The sequence below is a fragment of the Meleagris gallopavo genome, chromosome 2, assembly GCF_000146605.3.
Source record: "Meleagris gallopavo isolate NT-WF06-2002-E0010 breed Aviagen turkey brand Nicholas breeding stock chromosome 2, Turkey_5.1, whole genome shotgun sequence".
NCBI lineage: Eukaryota > Metazoa > Chordata > Aves > Galliformes > Phasianidae > Meleagris > Meleagris gallopavo.
The window spans coordinates 1,517,070-1,533,056 of NC_015012.2; positions in this window are offsets into that span (position 1 = coordinate 1,517,070).

The window sequence follows — 15,987 nt, forward strand, 5'->3', positions numbered from 1 at the left end:
GAGCGCCGTCCGCATCGGCCGGAGTAATCCCGCGGCCGAGATGCTCCGGGATCAAAACTCGGCTGAGCCCGTCTGCTTAGAGATGCTGCGCGTAAAGCCGTCTCCGGGTGCTTTGGGAACGACGCTCGACAATCCTTCCGTACCGCTTAGAGAGAAAGGTGACGTGATGCAGCTCAGAGCTGGGTGAAACGCCACTACGCGGTGAGCTATTGGCTGACAACCACCTCCCATGTTGCCACATCTGCGCATGGAAGGGCTTCTTCCCGAGAGGAGACCCCGAGTCTGTCACTCAACGGAGCACAGAGATTCGCCGTCACCGTATGCCACAGTGCTAAGCACGAATCCTGTGTTTTCACTCTCCCACCGCTCCCTGAAATCTTCAGGAAGGAGCAAAGCTTTAGATAAAAGCATTGACCAGCCACAGCGGAAGTACACCAAGAGGCCAAGAAGAGGAGCTGTCGTCTTTTATGCCCAAATACATTCCATCTTAATGCAACTAAATAAAAACAGCTTGGGGGGAAATGCGGTGATAAATAAAGGCGTTTCTTACTCTTGTAATTCAGCAGGGTATTAGCTGAAAGGCCCCGTGATGGTAGATTTCTTATATGCAGGAATGGAGACTTTTAATCCAAAAGCTCCAACAAAGACTCAGCTCTGTGTTAACATAAGTTGTGGCCACTGGAAATAGTTCAGTACGGCCCAACTTCCACAGCTGGAGCTAGTTCTGAACACAGACCTGAATCACGTGAAGTGAAACTCATCCGGAATGCTTCAGTGTGAGAAGGGTCTCATTTCACACTCATGTTGCAGGATCAAGATGAGAGTGGGAAATGCCACGTAATTATTTCCAGCTCCTGGCAGGTTCCAAACTGTTTGTACAACAGCCCACCCGGGCTGGCATTGATCAGCAGCAGCAGTGATGACCACAAGTGCCCCGAAACACACTTATATTTCACATTGAAGCTGCTTGTCTTGTTCCCCTGAATCATTCTCACCCCCAAGCTGAAACAGTTGGGCACAGGGGCTGCAGTGCTGGGAGGTCCCTGAGGGCCAGCACAGTCCTTTCACCACTGCCTGCAGGTTATCCAGTACTTCAGGGCTCTGATTTCTCCAAATATTACTCTGACCACTGATAAACATACAAGGATTTTACCAACACTTCTAGGCACTTCCAGCGAGGCCCTAAAACTGTTCAACAGCTGGCTGCCAAAAAATGTGTCACAGCAAACAAATACTTCTATGGCAGTCACTTTACACAAAGACGCCGAAATCGTTTTTGTTCAGACTTTCCAAAAATGCTTTGGAGCAGAGGTCAGAATCGAAAACTGTCATCTCCAGACTGGAAGGAAACAAGAGCTTTAAAAATGAGAAGTATATTTAGATATATCTAGGAATTTAGTTCTAGATATCATCCACGTGCCCGCAGCAGATGCCCAGCGTGGTGTGGCCTACATCGGCCTGCTCTGCTCCCAGCCATGAGCTCCAGGCTGGCTCACCACGTCCCTCTGTGCTACCACAGCTCCATCCTGGCCTTCCCCTCAGCCTCCATCCACTCATGGAGCACCCCGGTCCAGTGAGCCATCCAACCATGCCTCCATGACCCAATAAGATTGCAGACATGCAAGTGCACCCTCCCCCCTAATTCCTCCTGTCCATTCCCTGTTGGCAAAGATGCTCGATTTGGACAGTGGGCCCCATTTCTTTCTAGCAGACCTCAACATTCAGAGAGGATCCCAGGGTCAGAAAAGCCAACTGCAGCTCCACAAGCACTCAGTGACCAGCAGCTCCATCCACTCCTCCTCCCTTGTAGGACAGAGGGGAAAATCATTTAGGAGTCCTAAGAGCCACGTAGCTGCACTAAACATGCAGCTTTCTCATCCCCAGAATATTTTTGAGAAAGAGGAAGGTTTGTGGATTCACAACTAGGAAAATGTAAAAGAAATCTAGAAAAATAATATTTTCAAATTAACTGAGAGAGGGAAAAGAAAGTTTCTGCTTTAAATCCTTTAATTAGTTGTCTATTTGTAGTTCTGCTTAAATTTAAGCATTACTGACATACATTTTTTTCAACCCCTTTCAAATTAAAACAACAACAAACCCACCTTCAATGTTTGGGCTCCTGTGAAGTGAAGCATTCAGAGCCTTTCTAGCAGAAAGTATTAATTCCTAATGAATATAGTCTTTGTTGCTATGGCAGTTTAAAAAATTATAACATCATTTTTCAAGCATATATGGCTCTGATCAAACCCTCAGTCTCTAGCTCTTTGGCAATTCTTTGCAGTGATCTGGTGCAATATGCTAGTCATATAGGTGGAGATGGCAGCATGAAGAGTTCTCAGAATGTATTCAACAAACAGACTGATCCTCATTTCATCTAATGAAAGCAATACTGAAAAGGTGACACCAAAAAAAAAAAAACAAAAATCTTGGAGAAGAAAGAACTAATAATAGGTCTGTGAAGCTATCCCAGTGATCACAAGGGCAAGTGGAGCTGCAAGCTGGAGCTGGAGCTAGATCTGCTAACTCCATCCTTTCTGCATCTTCTGTGGATGTATCAAAGGATGTACCAACTTCCAACAGCACTGTCATCTCAGCAAACAGCCATGAACTCCACATTTACCATCACGTCACACAGTAAGGCTGTGAAATTTTTTACTGGCGTGGGGCTGCTGAAATGCTCACGTGTGTATCAATGCCACACGTGGCAAGAAATAAGAGGGTGTGCCACGATGGTCACTGAATGAATGGTGATCCCCACCATTCCTCTGCAGCTTCCATCTCCATGCACAATCTAATCTACCCACAGGTATTATTCAATCCATTTCAGAGAGGCAGGATTTCCAGAAGCTGCTGTAGGCTAACTGGAGGGCACTGGAGTGATGTTGGCTGGTTGGTTCATTGCTTTTTTGTTTTGCATATAGCAGAGCAGAAATTCATTGGTAGAGACAATCACAATGTATGATTTGCACAGCCGCAGGTATGACAGCCCAGGTAACAACTCTGAACAAAACAGAGGTAAGAGACAGAGAGAGGGACAATTTGGGAAAGATTCTGAGAAGGAAAACAAAACAGAACAAAACAAAAAAACCAACAAACATTTAGCTTAACTATAACACAAACCATCGCTTCGCAACTGCCAGCAAAGCATTGCCAACCTCAGCCAATTGCCAGCAATTAGGGATGACATACACTGCAATATTTGGAATACAAAAGGAGCAGAAAGGAAAGAGAGACAAACTGCTGTACATTTTGTCACAGCTGACGTATGGCCGTTGCCAAGGGCAAGGGCTTCAGAAGATAAACTGCCAGGCTGCAGGATAAACCATTGTTCCAACAAAAAAAATATTAGAGGCCAAAGCAAAACAGGTTCTTCAGGAGATGAGTACTTTCTGTTCGTAGCATTAAATAAATAATGCACACAGAGCAGGACGACTGCATGGGGAATTCGTGCAAGTGCAGCGCTGTGTGAAATAAAAAAGGATCTAATCCAGTGTCTTGATTTCCTAGGCTGACACAACAAGCATTCATCCAGGGTTTAAACAAAGGATTTTAACCTTCTCATACCTGAAGATAGGAACAAATGGTTTCGATCTTGTGAAGTTTAAAGAGCTGGGGATAAGATGCCACCAGTGTCCAGAACTGATCATGAAAAGAAAGCTGTGATTTCCAATGGTTTCCATGCTGCTCAAGTCCTTAGCTATCAGCTTTATTTCTGATCTCTTTCTAGGAGCAGGCTGCCATGTGCACAGAGAAACAAGGCATAAAGCGGCAGAAGAGGGAAACAGTTAATACAAAATAATTAAGAAAAAAATAAATAGTATAACTTACTTTCAAGTGGAATCCCCTTCCAGTTCCAGTAATACAAGCAGTAAGAACTTCCTTCCAGTGCCAAAAATGCAATGATGTTAAAGAGTTTTGCAAGTTAGCTGTACATCAGAGTACCCAGCTGATTTAATTCTGATAAATGTGTTTTACAATAAGAGCAAATTTCCTCCTTTTTCGAACTGCAATGCCTTTTTTTTTTTTTTAATGGTGGGAGGTATCTTAAAGCACTAAAACCAAAACATTCTGAAAAAGGCAGGACAGAGAGGCTAGCAGGGGAAGGTTTGCCAGCTGCCCAATTGCTTTTGGAAGTAAAACAAATTCTAGAAGTAAACCATGTGCAAGTTTACACAAACTGAGAAAGTCCCTGATGTTGGTAGGAGAGCAGAGCAGTGGTTTGGACCAAATTGAAAGGGAAAGCCCCCAGAGGTTTTCTCCCAACAGGATCTTGTTGTTTCCCTCCAAAGTAGTCACTTCTAACTACATAAATATGACTGAATAGAAACTTATTTACTCTATAACTTTCTGAGCCACAGGCAAGAATGAAAGACAAGGTCGGCAGGTTTTGTCATTTCTGCACGGAAAGAAAAAAGAAAAACTGCAAAGCAGACACTGTCAAAAATACCATTGGTTTAAAGCCAGCTCCTCATCTTCAAAGGGTGACAGAAATGCGCTGACCCCACAAGGAAATTGAGACTCTGCTCATCTCTCTGCTATAACCTTCTTGTTTCTAGTTCTCCAAGGCCATAAATCACTCCTTAGCACTGTAACAAAGCCTTCAGTACAAACGCCACAGCCAGGCCAGGCTGAATACAGCCTGTCTTGGTCTTAGACGAGGACACGATGACGGCAGAGTGAAGCCATCCGATGCTCGTGCAGGACTGATATGAAGATTTAGCAGCCCATTGAGTAAACAAGTAAACAAGTGCATCTCCTTACCTATGCATATGGGCATTGCAGCTGTTCATTTCACCAGGATTCTGAGGATGGCATTCAGTCCCAAACCATATTCTCTAGTTTACATCTCAAGAATCCAATTAAAATGTACACAAACTAATTAAACCTAGTAGATAACGACAGTAGCAATAGCACACAGCATTTAAAGCACTTTCTACCTTCAACACTCTTCATTGTCATTAGCTAATTAGTGGAGAATGTGAATTCAAAAATCAACCCAGGAGAACAGCATATGTTGAGAATTATCATTTCAATTGCCCTCCTCTGACCGCTCCATTTACAAAACACTTCTTCTTTATTTGTACTGATGTGTAACAAAGCATCCCACACAACTCACTGCAAAGTAGTAACGGAGTTCCAATCTACCCCGTGCTCTCAGTGAGAAATGACATCTGCACATGGGCCAAAGGCAGAAGCCTTCCATTAGCAGGAACTGAGGCTTTCAGAAGCAGCAAAACAAAGACGCATTTTGGCAACTCCTTCCCCTCGGCTGCCAACTTCAATCTTGCAGTTCCAATTACTTCCTTTCAACATCTGTTGTTTTTGTGGCTAATGGATTGGCCTTTTTGAGAAAGGAAACGTTCGTTCTGGGTTTTTTTGTTCGCTGTGGTTGGTTTCTTTTTTCTTTTTTTTTTTTTTTTTTTGTTTGCAGTTACCAAAGGCGTTCAGATGCGAAAACCAAAACAAAGTGACCTCCAGTGCTTTGAGCACCCCTGTACAAGAGCAGCCATACACAGCCTACAACAAGGCGAAACCTCCCCCAGCTGACCACTAAGTGCATTTGTGTTTTCTTCACAGGTAACTGTCAAGAATTGCACTTGAGCTTCTAAGTGCAGAGGGACAAAAGCATTTACCCAGCCTGATGCAGTGACTTCTTTTAAACGCCTTCTCATGTCTTAACTCTTTATCTCGCTGTAAAAGCTTCGGAGCAACTGGTATCCACTCTAACTTGCCTTTTCTTTTGTGCCAGCTACACGTTTCCAATCAATGAAATCAATAGCACGCTCCTGGTGCTTTCTTTTTTACGTAAATAAATAGAGATCCAACACCTCCAGCACACAGGTGGTGACAAGGACAGGAGCCCACTCGCAAAGACCAGCAGAGCTCACCCAAACCCTGCTGAACAAAGCTCTCACTAACAATTCAACTAGCAGCTTTTTTCCCCACTTAAGTTACTCACATGCTCCCAAGTTTCTAACTGGAAAGGCCACTACGGATTTTAATCTTGCTTATTATACCATTTGCTTCTGACTAATAGGGCTGCAAATATTCCTTCCTGTGCTAATTATTCTTTTTATCATTATTCTTCAAAATGACCTATTTTGTTAATTTTGCATGTGAGACCCACATAGCAAAGTTTCAAGCTCATTACGTTTTACTTTCAGACACAAATTAAATCTGCGTGATGTTGAATACAAGATCCAATCAGAAAGCATTTCTGTGCACACTATGGAAAGCAGAACTGTGTTTATTCAGTGTTAATAAAGTTTTCTGGGCCGTGAACAGAAGTTCTCATTGGTAAGGCAGGACAGCTCTAAATCCTTGCTAGTGACCATAAGAAATAGCTTACAACAGCAGCAGTGAGGCAAAGAAGTTGAAATAAAAAATAATGTCATCAGTTACAATTCACGGTGGATGGACTAACAGTAGTTTTCTTAAAAAAATTACTAAAATGTGCTAAACGTTGAGAAAGAACACTGAGAGTTGAAACGTTTGGTTCTTCCAATGAGATTTAATGGCAGAATTTTCCAGGCAATCGCATGATGGAAGGATTGCTCTGATGTGGAGCCCACACAGGAGCTCACCTGGGCCCACTCACGCATGCAGTGACCACTGCTGTTACCACTGCCCTGTCACCTGTAAAGAAGGTTATGATAGAAAGCCACCCAGTTTTCCAAGGTACAGGAAAATAAAACTGAAGAGCACGGAAATTTGTCCGATCTCATTAAGTCTGGGAGAGATGCTGGAGAATAAGTGAGCAGTGGAGAGGAACAGCGTTCTCAGCCCACAAGATGATTTTTAGATAAAATTCAAGCACTGGCCCAGAGCACGAGGAAATTTCCATTGCTGTTCATACTGTCCATCATCTGGACAAATAAAGGCTCCCACAAGCCGTCATCTTCTCATTGCCTTTCAGTAGTGCTGCTCTTAAAAAGCAGTAAAAACCTGAGGGCTGCAGGAAATGCAAAGCATTTCTCTTCATTGAACAGTTCTAAAGGAAAGAGGTAGCATACGGAGAAATATTTCATATGAAATTACACCTTCATTCCTCTCCCATTTCACTTTTCCATTTATCAGTTCTACTTTCCTGCCCTCCTACCCACACAGCCCCGGAATTATTAATACTTGTGAAAGAGCATAAAGTTTTCATAATAAAGAACATTTTTGTCCATTATCTTGAGAATAATATAGTTCATTCAATACATTCCCTTGGAGATAAATATATATATATATGTAGGTCTGCTGCAAATAGATGCTCTTTCCCAGGACAATACATTGCACTGAACTACTCAGTTTTCTTTTGGATTTATAACGGCACAGAACAGTTCTGTCTGGAGATGGTGATTTTCCATGTGGAAAATGCTCACGAACACATGGTGCCTGGTGTGCCACTTAACAGGAGCAGATACGATTCCCTGTTGTGCCCTTCCCTAGCAGTGCCCTCTCTCAGCAGCCTCTGCAAGCAGAGGGAAGTGAGGGAACTCCAGTTTGCATGCTGCAAAGATACGGAGCTGTTCTGCCCCAAACCCCGCTGGGGAGGAAAGCAGCATTCCCAAGCACTGAGACAACAGAGTGGGAGGCCACAGGAGATCCTTAGCAATGACACAGTGCCCTTCTTATCACTCCTCAGATACAAGAGCAGCAATTGCACAGCAGCCTCGGCTGTCCGTGAGAGGTACTGCATGAGGAGTACGGAAGAGCGGAGTGACTTCATTCAGCACGGTGAGTTTTGAGGTGCGCTTTTTTTAGTAAACCTATGTTTAAAAAACAAAACAAAACAAAACAAAAAAAATCTCAGTCATTCCTTGGCATTGTTAGAACGTAACTCCAAGTAACTTAAAACGTCAGAGGGGACAGGAGGTGCAAAAGGAAGAGGCGGCAGTGCCGCAGTTCGGCCAGCAGGTGGCGCCCGCGTCCAGGCGGAGCGCGGCCGGAACGGGCCCGGAACAGCGCCTGTGGCAGCGCCTGGTGCAGCGCACGGTAGGGCCTGGCAGCGGCTCTGGTGAGAGACAGCTCCTAAGCTGGTGAAATAAGCACCACAAAAGACAGAATTGTACCTTACAGCCATTGTATCCTCTCCGTCGTGCACTAAAATGAGATCCTTCTGTCTCAGTCATCACCTTTTCTAAAGGAAGGCAGTAATGCCCCTCAAATCACTACGGACAGAAGCTGGTAGGACCAGACAATTCGTTCTATAAGCCCACAGCATCCACACAGGGATCTCTGCCAACGACCACTGGCAGAAACACTGCCGGCTTGTTCAGGCTTGTGGGGCTGAGTAAGTCCATCAGGTTTGCAAGGAAGAACAAGCTGAAATAAAACTGCACATATCAGCGTGCCTTGCCTTAATTAAACTGTATGACAGTCAAACAGCTGACACCTCCAATGCGAACACAAAGGAGCCACATATGTTCCCCAGTTAATGATGCTTTATCTTCTGACAGAACTTTCCAGGTGGAGTTTTACAGGGTGAGCCTCTGTTCAATGGATGTCAGAAGCTGCCATGTGGGGCCAGGGCTCCTCAGCTTCTGGATGTGTTCCGGAAAGCACTTGGAAAGTCAGGATTGCCAAAATAATAATCGGAAAAGATGTGTATCTTTTCACGAGTCTGTGATTTTTAGTTTTGCCACCCACCCTGAGTGTGCTATCAAGGATCCACCCCAGCAAGACTGCAGCCATTGCCCCTCTCATCTTCCGCCCCTTCTCTAAAGGCCTCACAGCACTCTGAGCAAGCTTTCTCCTGCAAAGTGGACTCCAATGGGTTCTGCACTGAAGCAAGGAAGTTCAGAGCACAAGCAGCCTTGAAGATCAGCCCTCTGGGATGAGCACTCTGTGCTCAGTGTCAGACACAACAGGGACCCGAAACTGAAATCCAGTCCAGTGTTTGCTGGGCATGGGACTTCCATAACATGGTTTTAAATTGCTGCGTTACTTTTACACTAGACAGTAAAGCATAAAGACTGATTACACAGGTTTTTTTTTCTCCAAAAAGGGGGAAAAAAAATCTATCAGTCCTGTGCTGCATTTTTAACGTTGCCAGACCTGAAGTAATGAATGTTTGCTGTGGGTGTTTCAGGACCGTTCTGTCTGCTCAGTGTTTGAGAATGTATGATCTTTGCTCTCATCTGACAGCTAATTAATGGATTCTCAGAGAGAATCTGCTTTCTAAAGGTGAGAAAAATGATTTATGCAAAGAAACAACAGCAAACATGGCTGTAAAGGAAAACAAATTTTGCTTGGAATATGACAGAGAAAACATTTCAGCAAGCAAAGTGCTGTTGGCTCAGGTTGATTCTGAGTAGAAAAAAATATCTGTAATTTTTCCTTTGTTCTATTACTTGTGATAGAGAGACTTTAGATTTAAAGTTATTTTCTCCATGCCTGCTTTTATCAATATGGTATCTTTCCAATGATATTGTTCATTCTGGCTGCATAACATTATGCCATTTGCAACCCATTATGGCATGTTTTTCCAGTGATTGGCAATAGAGTGCAATATAAAGCTGTTTATAAGGCAGCTTCTTGTGTATATAGCTTAGCAGAAGCAAAAGATATTGAAAAGAGATGCTTCCAGAGCCATCATCTTTTTTCTTGGCTCATAAAACTATTTTGGAACTTAAATATTAAAGTGTAAAATTTAAGCCAAATTAAAGTGCTGAAATGTTTACTGAGAGTCATATTTTAGGACCAAGTAACTTCAAAAGCATTAAGAAAACAAAAAATAGGATTTGAGGACAGAACAGGAAAACCCAAACAGTATGGCTTAGCTACAAAACACTGCATTCACTGAAAGTGGGAAAGCACTAAATAGCCCACTTATAAGGGTACTTCATATTGACAAACCCCACCAAACACAAGAGGCTGAGAGCCGTGTCCAAGCCCCTTTGAACATCAGGTGAAAAATGTGAAGCCAATGCACACAGACTTTTCCTTACAAGAAGCAAGTCTTTGGCAGTTAACAGTCGTGGAACTTTGCTAATTTCAATACAGAGCTTAAAAGTCATCTGCAAGTGATCTGGATTTAGCAATGCTCCCAGGAAGCCAGTGTGCCGATACGCCTATTTTATGGAGAACTTGCTTTGAACAGGTATTTGTAACAGGCTTTGCCATCATATTTTGCCATCCCTCCTTTCTGGGAGGGGAGACAATCCCCATGAGGTGCTCTGTGGTGGTGTTGGGCAATCCTGTTGCTTTCCACATCTTCCACTGTTTCTGCATTGCTTAAATAAAAAAAAAAAAACAAAAAAACAGCAGCACGAAGTGGAAAAAGTGCATGTTTTCATAGAGAGCACAGAGGCAGTTCCTGTCAGTCTATAGAGCACACTGTGCACGATGGCCCAACTATTTTTCTTTTCTGCAAAAAATATTCCCTTGAACAATCCCAGTTCCAAACCAGTTGGCAACCAGCAGCAGCCGAGTGCTCCAGATCATGCTGCATCACAATACAGTTACAACTATTTAAAACCCAATTAATTCTCTTTCATACTTTCCCATCAAGCTGTAAAGTTCCAGTTGGCAAGGCTTTTTACTTTGATTTTGAATTCCTGTCTTGGAAGATTAACTGAAAATGGATTTGGCTCGAATAGCCGCACCGAACATATTTTGTTTTATTTTGTTGCCGTCTCAAATAACAATACTTAGCACTCTTCGTCTTCAAAGCTTTATACAAACACTGAGTCACATCCCCTCACAACGCTGTTGTGACATCACCTCCTGTAAATAAATCATTCTCCTTGCAAAGGGTGGAGGCTGAGCAGGAGACCAGCAACTTGTGCAGGGTGATAGGAAGAGGCGGACATAGAAGTCAGGGATTTGCAAGTGCCTTCACCCCCTGAGTTAATCATCTCCACTTCTTCCCTCACCCTCAAGGAGAGGTGAGATGTGTACCACAGCCATGCTGATTCTCTGGAGCAGGGCACGTCCAGCAGGGCCCTGCTCATGGTGTACACCCCTCACTCCAAAAGCTGCTCTGCTCTCTGCCAGTGCACTCCAGCAATTTACTCTCAGTGAGGAGGTTGCTCCTGCGAAAGTTTCTTGACTTCTAGGCTGGCCAGAGCCATTCCTTGCTCTGACAAGGCTGTGATCTGGCAACATTTGGCAAAGACCAGCGGCTCCTTGCTCGGTGATACAGGTTCACGGCAAGGTCTGTGCTACGAGATCTCTGCCCTGCTCAGCAAATGAGAGGTGTGCAGGGTTTGAACAGGGTATGGTTTGTACAAGGCTAACACGCTGGGCCGTCCCTAACCTGTGTGCCTGTGGGACCTGCGTGCCTGAATTAGGAGCTTCAGGTCAGTCTGTACTCAATAGAGAAAGGTGAGTCCTTTCAAGGGAATTCCAAGGCGTTAATTTAGACTCCAGTGATTACAGAGAGAGCCTATGCTCCTAAATAAGACATCTAAATCAGTAGACTGTATGAAGTAGATTTTGTGTGAGTATAGCCCTACAAATATATACTTTCTGCAGTGCCAACTCCCATGAAGTGAGCTAATCTCAAACATGTAGGGAGTATAGTTCTCACAGCTTCTTTTCTTGAAGAAAACTGACAGAGCAAATATACATCTTATGTTCCTTTCGACATCTTGTTCTCCCCCTTATTTGGCTTCTTCCTAAACATATGAAGAGATATGTCAGGCTAAAAGAATTGGATCACTCTCTATAAAGCTATAATGTTACTCACAGAACCCTTTTGCTAAACATTCCAAGGCACAAGCAAGGGAACTGCATCTCCTAAGGAGCATGACAGGTATGTGGAAACCAAATTTAGCAGGTTTTGTTGCATTTATACCCCTCCCTGTGATCTTGTACCCTTACTTCTAGACCTGGAGGTGCTGTGAAGAAATCACATCACCAAGAGGCTGAATGAGCCAGAAATGAAGACACTGGCTTAGGGTCATAGCCAGGCCCATTATTTCTGCTGCGTAGCTTTCAACAAGTTATTGCACCTCCATTTCTTTCAGGAGCTAACCTTGGTCTCAGGAGATGCTCAGGTGCTTTCTATAACAAACCCTAGTGCCATTTTTTGAGTTATGTGAGAATTGTCAGTAGAATTCTCAGCAGTGTTGCCCAAACTGCAGAGCTGAGGTTTGCTGGTAGGCAGCATAAGCAGGCTTGCATGGTAGCCTTATGCTCTTCCTTCTTCTGACAAAATTTCAAGCCATTAAGCATAAGAGGCAACAGCTCTGTCAAAGTCTTAAAGATGCTTCTGGATCATTTTAAAGCAGGAAAATGTTTGCAAGAACTCTAGCTCACAGAAAATGGTTCAGGGATATTGCAGAAGAAAAAAAAAAAGAAGGAAAGGAAAGGGGGGGTGGGGGGAGGACCATTTTAATATATACTTTACGGTGTGGTTCTGCGATTAAACTCTACAATTGTACCAGTCCAACTTAGCCCTCCACCTCTGCAGAGACAGTAATATGAGGTGTGCAGGTCCTCATTTTCACAAAAAAACTTTGGCCCTCCAAAATAAGCTCATTTCTTTCTGCCTCAACTAAAGGAAATTCCAGCAGGGAGAAAGGTCCTGAAACTATGAAAGCTGGAGCCAGTGAATCTGGCCACAGCAGGACTAATGAAACTGGACAAATGAAATGTCCAAAACCTCACCCATAGGTTACATCACCCTTGCTGCTCTTCTCAGTGTAGGTAATGTATTCTGATCTCTCTAATTAAAAGGAAAAACAAAAATGCCAGTAGGCAGCTTTTCAAGTAGCAAGTCTTATTTCTACAGGCTGACATTGTTAGGAGCACGGATTCAGCCTATGTCTTCAGCAGCACTTTCTTGCACTCTTATTCTCTGACAGAGAGCCATTTATGTCCTTTCTATCAGTGAGGTAGAAGGAACACAAAAAGAAGAGCACATAACAAAACACAAGAATAAAAAGAGGATGTCTTTAAAAGAATTTTGGTGAAACTTTCTCTCCCAGTTGTGGCTTTTGCTTTACTCTGGATATCCTTCACTTCTTCAGAGTTTGTACTAACAAATTCACACCCAGGGACTGAAGTAAACCCATCATCCAGCCTGTATCAAGTGCATAAGGATTCCATAGCCATGTATTTGTCCTCCATCTCCAGACCTTCTAGTTGAAGAATGGTAAAGTACTGCAGGATAAACTGCGTGATGAAAGCAGCAGAAACAAAATTTTGTACCGTTCCTTTTGGAGTCCTATGTACAGTGAATTAAAGAGGTGCAGAGGGACGAGTTCTAAACTGATATTTCTTATCCGATGATCTCCGGAGGTCCCTTCCAACCCCTACAATTCTGTGATTCTGTGGTAATAATTCTAATGAAGTTAACAAAGTACCAACACTGAAAGCTGGATCAGGTTCAGATTCCCACTAGCACGTTACAGATCTTCTGTTAACCACTACTGAAGTTTCAGACAGTACCTCTTACGGGTACGGAATTACATCCCTGTGTTCCGTATAGCCTTCACTTCACAGAAGCTTCACTGTTTTTCAGGTATAATGAAGTGATGAGCTGTGGAATAAAAAGGAAGAAAATGAGCAGGGTAAGTACCTAGACACCAAGAGACTATATGTATTTATTACTTCAAAGTGAAAACGCAGTGCAGACAGGAAGGGGAAAAGGCTCAGCAAAAGCACTTTCAGCAGAGCAATTTAAAATTATTCACATATTCCTTGGAAAGAATCCATAGCACTTTCATCTGGTAACAGTAGTACTGTGTTAGGAAACAGCACTTAGAAATGTTGGATTAAATAGCTATCTTGTAAAAATCAGGTGGAGGCCATTAGTCCCATTCATCTGTAACCAGCCTTAAAACCCTCCTAAGAAAGCAGAGATATGCAGCAAAGGGCACTGGTGATAAGAAACGAAAGCACAGCTGTCATGATTTTTCTTTTCCAAGGGTAAACTTGGTTGGCCTGATGGCAACACCTGGTTAACAGCTCCAGCTCACCAATGGCTCCACTGCCATGCAGTGCGTGCTTACAGACAGTGGTCACAGAAGGAAACGGTCGGGACCGGGAGAGCCCTTTCTTAGATCCACACTTAACATTTGCAAGTTCATTGTTTTCATCATGCTCCTTCACACCTTGAGAGTCTCTTAAAGCAGCGTAAAGCCAGTAATTTACACACGGAGGTGCTGTATGCATTTTATACGTAGGCAACTTGCAGCACCAAAGTCAACATCCTCACCTGACGTAAAACATAAGTCCGTGGTAATGAGGAGCACAAACGTGTGGGGCCAGATCTGCACAGCAACACTTCATTGAAATAAGTGGAATTTTACAGTTTTAAACAGCTGCCTTCTCCTCCCAGTGCTAAGGAGTGATACTGCTGGAGAAAGAAAAGAAAGGCAATGTAAGCATGAGCATACCTGGGTGCAGTTTTCACTAGGAACGTGTCAGGAGGCACCGCTGGTGCCAGCTCACTCTCAAACTTTTCAGAGGTCTCAAAAAGATATGTAAAGGAAAGGAGAAGGACATGTAGGTAACGCTTAGTTTTGAATCAGCTGGTCTGGCCCAGAGAGTGCAGATTGCAAACAAAGCAGTATGGGTTGAACAGGAGCACAAACAAACTCCAGCCAGACCAGGCAGAGAGGAAGCTCTGTGGGCTGTAACAGCACAGATTCCCTCTTCAGTAATAGCTGTCACTCCAAATAGCTCCTGAATAGCACGTTCATGAAAATTCCACTGCTAAAATAATAAACAAGCAAGTAAAATAACGGTCAGAAATACACAAATAAAGAATAAAAATATACCTGCGTGCACATATATACATGTGTGTATGTGTAAAAATATACACAGAGAAGGAAATGTTTCTCAGTTAAGCCCAAAACACCACACAAAGAGAATTTGGTGTTCTTGCAGAGCCTGTGGACAGAAAAAGCCTGGCAACTGTGGTCATTAAAGATATAGAGAAGATTTCTTTAAAAAGCAAGAGGGGAAAACCCAAGAGTCACCAGAGCTCCTTTCATTAGACGGGCCAACTTAATTAATTAATTTGTTGAATTTGCTGCTCTTCTATGCATCGGTGTAAATGCAGACTCAAGAGCAGGAGGCTAGAGGTGATGGGAATGAAGCTCATTAGGAAGCAATAAAGAAGGAAGAGACACCAGAAAATGAATGTTAGTTCATTGGGAGAATTCTTAAAAATGCCATTTGTCTTCATGACACAGAGGGAGAAGAGCTCGGCGAGCCTGTGCATATGGTTAGCTTGCAGAGACCTTTGGCTCCTGCTGGCCTTTGACCTCAGCATTTCAATCAAGGCAGCATGAGGCTGTGAACAGGGCCACCTCTCAGCATCTAGTAACTACAGCTCTTAAAGATCAGGAGCCAAATCCAGAGTAAATAAATATATGTTTCTTAAAGACACCAAATATGGAATTTCAGCAGATTGCAGGTGACTGATACAAATGCTGAAAGTCTGGCACAATACTGATACACATCTGAAAATCCAAGGTCATTTGCACCCTAGCCTTTGGCACACCTTGCCTCCTATATGCTGACATTTCCCACCCTCTGGTCCCCTTTGACCCACAGTCCTTTTTCTGCCCATCTGAGCTCAGCCCACTGCATATTTATTTCCAAATGAACAGGCACAAAGCAACCTGAGCTCCTCACAGAACAATAGTACTGACAGCCCTTTTTACCACAGCTCGAGGTACGGACAGCCTGCTGGTTACAAATCTGTGGAACACATCAGAGATTTTGCAACCAGCATTTATCCTTCTTGCCATCTTTCACACAAACCACGGAGCTGGAGCTGGACTGCTGGGTAGGAAAAAAGAACCGGGCAGGAGCAAAACCCTAAGAACAGCGAGCTGCAGCATTCCCCAGGGAACCAAAGGTTTGGTCCTTCCTTCTCAGAATCATTTCTGCATTCCTGGGGATGAGCAAGAACCTCACCTATTAACAGAAATCTCTCTTCCTAGCCCAGTGCAGAGCTCTCACTGCAGGGCTAGGTTACACACTTGATAAAGAATCAAATCTTACTTTCTTTTATTGCTGCCTGAAACAAATGAAGAAAAA